Source organism: Tupaia chinensis, unplaced genomic scaffold (assembly GCF_000334495.1).
Source record: "Tupaia chinensis unplaced genomic scaffold, TupChi_1.0 Scaffold000361_2, whole genome shotgun sequence".
Taxonomy (NCBI): Eukaryota; Metazoa; Chordata; class Mammalia; order Scandentia; family Tupaiidae; genus Tupaia; species Tupaia belangeri.
The window spans coordinates 3,665,083-3,671,509 of NW_006159858.1; the positions used below are offsets into that span (position 1 = coordinate 3,665,083).

A 6,427-nucleotide genomic window follows, 5' to 3' on the forward strand; every position below is an offset into this window, starting at 1 on the left:
ACTGATTCACTCTCATTTTTTTTTTGTTTGTTTTGAGAGGTTTTGCTATAGGGCGCGAGAGCTCGCTGGAGAGACAGAGACAAAGAGACAGAAAGCTAAAAATCACCCCCCAGGAGGGATGGCCATGCTACAATCCCTTCTCCTCCATTCTCTTCTCGGGATTTTGGGCACGCACACACACGCGCCTGGCGTGTTTAAGCCTCCAAGTCCAGGACTCGAATCACGGTCGACTACATGGGAGTCCAGCGACATAGCCATTATGCTAACTGCTGGTCCCAACTCTCATTTGTTATTGGTCTATTAGGGTGTTCTAATTCTTTCTGGTTTAGTCTTGGTAGTTGTATGTGTCTAGGAATTTACCAGTTTCATCTAGATTTTCCAACTGGTTGGCATGTAGTTGTTCACAACGGTCTCTATCATTTGTATTTTTGTGGTATCAGCTATAATGTCTTTTTTGTTTCTGATTTTACTTACTTGGAACTCCTCTTTTTCTTAGTCTAGCTAATGACTTGCCAGTTTTACTTTTCCAACTTTTTTTTTTTTTTGATTTTTGTTGTTCTCAAGTTTATTTCTTCTCTGATCTTTATTACTCCTTTCCTTCTGCTAATTTTGGAATTAGTTTGTTCTTGTTTTCCTAGTTCCTTGAAGTGAGTGGTTAGGCTTATTTGAAATGTTTCCTTTTTCCCCTTTGATGAAGGCACTTATTGTTATCAACATCCATCTTAGAACTGCTTTTGATATAGCCTGTAGAGTTCAGTATTGTTTTCATTGACATTTATCTCATAAACTTCTTATTTTCATCTTGATTTTTTCATGACCAAAGTTTTTTTGCTATTATTATTTTTAGTATTCACTCCAATAACTTGAATCCACAGATATAAGCAGTATATAACCAGAAAGTTACAAGTAAACACAGATTACACATGCAAATTTCTGTTCACAAAGGTCACGTGTACAGGGACATGAATTAGAAGTGTGCATCTAAAATTATGGCCAAATTGTTTTTTAAATGCAGAAATATAAAATTAGATCTTGAAAATATGAAGAGATGGTCTACAAAATTCAAAAACCAAATCTTGCTTATACCAGAGATGCGTGACAGCTACAAGATTCAAGTGACATGCAGTAAGATCTCAAGAAATTAACACTGGTCAAAGAGAATGGAGTATTTTTTACATTTCACTGAAAATACATTGACTACTAAATACAAAATCTATCAGGATCTCAGGGGGGAAAAATTACAAAATCAAAAGTCAATTACTGGGAACCAGCAGTTAGCATAATGGCTATGTTGCTGGACTCCCACGTAGTCGACCGCGGTTCACGTCCCGGACCCAATGGCTTAAAACTCACGCCGGGCGCGTGAGCGTGCGTGCCCAAGATCCAAAGAGGATAATGGAGGAGAAGGGATTGCGGCGTGACCATCCCCTCTGGGGGGGGTGATTTCTCGCTTTCTGTCTCTCTGTCTCTGTCTGGCTGGCTGGCGAGCGCACACGCCCTATAGTGAAAACCTCTCCAAAAAAAAAAAAAAGTCAATTACTTAATATTTCTTAATATTAAGGACCTGGAGGCTTAAAACTCACACCAGGTGCATGTGCATGCATGCACAAAATCTTGAGAGAATGGAGAAGTGATAGTAGCGTAACCATCCCCCCAGTGGGGGATTTCTCGTTTTCTGTCTCTCTGTCTCTCCAGCAAATGAATGTGTCCTATAGCAAAAATCTCTCTCAAAAAAAAAAAAAAAATCCATGATGTGAACAACTCTGCTAGTTTCCACTGTGCCTTTCTGCATATGTCTTGATCCTTGTAGGTTGCCATTTCCAGCAACCAGATTTCCTCTTGTCCAATTGCTGATCCTCGAAGATGAAATGAGGGAGACAGAGGTCCCAGAATTCCTGGTGCCAGGTTTATAGACTGATAGAACAAGAACGGGTCACCCATTTTAAGAAGAAGCTGGCATCGACAACTGTGACTAGCTCTACTGATAGCTCTACTCCACTCCTTAGGGAGAGGGAACCATCTTAATTTTTTTAAACCAGTAGTCATTCATGAGCATGGTTTATAGCTTCTATGAATTTGTATGATTTCCAACATTCCTCTTAATGATTTCTAGTTTTATTCCACTGTGATAATAAAAGATAATTAATGTAATTTTTATTTTTAAAATATTTTTGAGTTTTGTTTTGTTGTACCACATGTGGCCTATCTTAGAGAATGACCCACGAGCCAATGAGAAGAACTGTATATTCTATAGTTGTTGGGTGGAACATTCTGTAAATGTCAGGTCCATTTGGCCTATGGTTTAAGGTAGTTTAAGTTCAATGTTTCTTTGTTGATTTTTCTCTCAAGATCTGTCCAGGCTGAGAACAGGATGCTATGTCTCTAACAATTATTGTACTGGTACTTATCTTTCCTTTCAGCTCTGGTAATAATTGTTTTATATAAGTACTCCTTGTTGGGCACATATACATTCACAATTGTTATATCTTCTTGCTGAATGGATCTCTTTATCACTATATTATGGCCTTCTTTATCTCTTTTTATAGTTTTTGAATTAAAGTCTATTTTATCTGATAGCAATATACCTATTCCTGCTTGCTTTGGCTTCGATTTATATGAAATATCTTTTCTCATCTCTTCACTTTCAGTCTATGTCTATCTTCTTTACAGATGAAGTACATTTATTCTAGGTAGCATATAGTTAGATTTTGTTTTTGTTTATTCATTCTGCTAGTCTACATTTAATTTTAATTGCTAGAGAGCACATATACTCACCAAAGGCAGACAGAGAGTCCGAGAGGGAGAAAGCACTCCCCAGTGGCGTATGGTCATGCTGCAATCTCTTCATTTTTCCATCCTGTCAGGATTTGGGGCATACACCCAATGTGTTTTTCTTTCTTTCTTTCCCTTTTTTTCCTTTTTTTTTTTTTTTAAGAGAAAGATTTTTGCTATAGGATGGTGCACTCACTAGAGAGACACAGAAAGAGAAAGTGAGAAATCACCCCCAGTGGAGATGGCCATGTTGCAATCCTTTTTCCTCTGTTCTTCTTTCAGAATTTTGGGCATGCATGTATACATGCCTGGTGTTGAATTTCAAGCTGCCCGGTCTGGGACTTGAACCATGATCAGACATGTGGGAGTCCAGCACCTTAACCACTACAGCACCTGCTGGCCCACACCCAATGTGTTTTTTCAAGCCACCAGGGCTGAGATTCAAACCTCAATCAGCCATGTGGCATCCAGCTCCCTAACTGCTACACTACAGGGCTGGCCCATAGTCTATATCTTCTAAATGGGGAGTTTAATCTGTTTACATTTAGGGTTATTACAGATAAACTAGAACTTGCTCCTTTTTCTTTTATTGTCTATGATTGTGCTTTGGTGACAATTTTTTTTGTGTGTATGGCAATAGGGTTTGATTCTTTTTTGCTTTCCATTTCTGTATCTAGTCTACCAATGTGTGTGTGGTTTGGTTTGGTTTGTTTTTTTAAGTTTTTGCCATAGGGCATATGTGTTCACCAGACAGAGAGAGAGAGAGAGAGAGAAGGAAAGTGAGAAATCACCCACTAGGGGGAATGACCATGCTGCAATCCCTTCTCTGTTCTCCTGTTGGGATTTTGGGCATGCATACACATGAATCTGGCATGATTCTCAAGCCTCCAGGTCTAGGACTCAAACTGTTGTTGGCCACATGAGAATCCAGTACCTTAACCACTAAGCCACCTACTGGCTCCCCTTCCCCCTTTTCTATGTTGGTAGTTATTGTCCTTTTGCTTTCCAACATAGGCCTCTCTAAAGGATTTATCATAAGGCTGGTCTAGTAATATTGAATTCCCTCAATTTTAGCATATTTGGGCTTTATTTCTCCTTGTATTCAGAAAGATAGATTTGCTAGGTATATTATCCAAGATTGGTAGTTTTTTCTTTTAGTATTTTGAATATTTTATTCTATTCTCTCCAGGCTTGAACTGTTTATACTGATGAGAATTTCGTTACATATAATTTTATACTTTCAGATAAAATCTTTGTTGTTGTTTTTGCTGCTATTGTTTTTACCATAGGGTGTCAAGAGATAGAAAGAAGAAAAGTGAGAAATCATCTCCAGGGGGGAGGCCATGCTGCAATCCCTTCTCCATTCTCTTCTTGGGGTTGTACAAGAAACCAAAGTAAAATTAATATCAGAAGAGATGGAGGCCAGAGGACGTGGAGTTATACATTAAAAGCGATGTAAGGAACAAAAAAACTGTCAACTAAGAATTAAATCTCTAGTAAAACTATCTTTCAAAAATGATGGTGAAAAAACATATTCCCAGAGAAAAAGAAAAATCAAGTCCAAACAAGAACATGACTTACTATTTCTTTACTGAATGTTAATTAAAGGTCTATTATATATCAGGTGGATTAGGCACTGGGAATACAATGTAGTATAAAAACTGAAATCCATTCGGTTTATGGGAGTTGGGGTGGAGAAGAGAGACATTAATTTTTTAAAATAATTATTTATTTTATTTTTTAATTTATTTATTCATTTATTTTTTAATTTGACCAGAGAGAGACAGAGGGTGAGAGTGAGAGAGAGAGGAAGTGAGAAAGCCAACCACCAGATTCAGGACTCGAACCCTGGTCGGCCATGTGGGAGTGTCCAGCACCTTAACCACCACGCCACCTGCTGGTCCCACGACATTAACTTTTTAATGACGTTAAAAGATGCAAATTAGAGCAGCGGTCCCCAAACTTTTTGGCACCAGGGACCAGTTTTGTGGAAGAAAATCTTTCCACAAATGGATGAGGAGGGGATGGTTTATGTGACAGTGCACAATCTAAATCCCTCACATGTGCAGTTCACAATTGGACTCATACACCTATGGGAATCTAATGCTGCCACTGATCTCACAGGAAGCAGAGTTCAGGGATTAATGTAAGTGATAGGGTGCAGCTGTAAATAGAGATGAAGTTTCACTCACTCACCTGCCACTCACCTTCTGCTGTGTGGCCCAATTCCTGACAGCTACTGGTCCAATCCATATCCTGGCACTTGGGGACCTCTGCTCTAGAGAACATGATCTATAATTGTGAAAATTTAACTGAAGATTCCAAAGAAGGTGACACTCAAAGTGAGGTCTGAAGTTGAAAAGAGGACAGAACATTCCATATAGGAAAACAGCATACTTGAGAGTCATGAGTTGGAAGGGTGCTTGATTCTTTGAAACATTTGAAAGGTAAGTGAGACTGGAGCACAGAGACAAGGGATGAGGGAGAAGCAATACAAAATGAGGCTACCGAGGTAGGCAGCAACTGAGAAAAATGAGCCTTTATCTGACTTCTATGATAGAAAGGGTGATGAGGGGATTTAAGCTATGAGCCAATTGATATTAAAATTAAACTCATAGATTAAAAGCTAGATAAGGAAATGAAAGAAAATGAAAAGAGGAGATGGGAGAAAGTAAAAGGTTCCATAGTAAAAGCTAATTTCATATAAGGATCTGCTCAACCAGTTTCAGAAGTGGAGTGAAAAATGATTGGATTATCAGATATGGGCTGGGAGGTTTAAGAGAATCCAGCTAAAAACAAGACAAGGAACAACATAGAAATGTTCTCTGGCTCGTAGAACATTCAAGTGGAATACTATGGGATAGAAGGTTCTAGAACTCAAGTGGCAGATTGTGCCTTATGTGTACATTTGGAATTCACCAGCACATAGGGGTGTAGTTAAAGCCAAGGGACAGGTGATGCAGAGGCAGTGAAGATGGTAATATCTGTTCCTGGAATGGTCTAGTCAATAGCAGGATCCCTCCACAGTTCAGCAAGTACTACCATCCCATAGGACCACAGAACTACCCAAAATGTTGAGTTTCAGGTAGATTCTTCTCATATCAGATAGCTTTGTACTGATGGTATGGAATCCTTACTACTGTTGGAAAAAGGGGCAGGGCAATCTGGATTAAGTGGGCGTCTACTGCACGGAATGAAATGTGACCTAGTCCCTAGTAGACATTGCTAAAGAAGAGTTTCTCTTTGGCATTGTATTAGTTTCCTGTGGCTACTTTAACAAATTACCACACACTTGGTGGCTTAAAATAATACAAATTAAGCCCAGTAGGTGGTATGGTAGTTAACACAATGGACTCTCACAAGGCTGACTGTGGGTTAAGTCCCAGACCTGGTGGCTTGAAAACCGTGCCAGGTGCATGTACGTGCTGGCCCAAAACCTGAGTAGGAGAATGGAGGAGAAGGGACTACAGCATGGCCATTCCCTCAGGGGTGATTTCTCACTCTCTCTCTCTCTCTCTCACTGTCTCTCTCTCTTGTCTCTTTTACCCTATGGCAAAAACCTTAAAAAAATAATAATAGAAATTTATTTTCTCACAATTCTAGAGACCAGAAGTTCAAGATCAGTTACACTGTGCTGAAATCAAGGTGTCAGCAG

At 39.2% G+C, this 6,427-nt stretch overlaps 1 protein-coding gene across 1 annotated transcript in view; it reads right to left on the reverse strand.

Moving 5' to 3' along the window:
• CATSPERT (catsper channel auxiliary subunit tau) overlaps positions 1–6,427 on the reverse strand; it is a 161,226-nt gene that overhangs the window by 77,570 nt on the left and 77,229 nt on the right.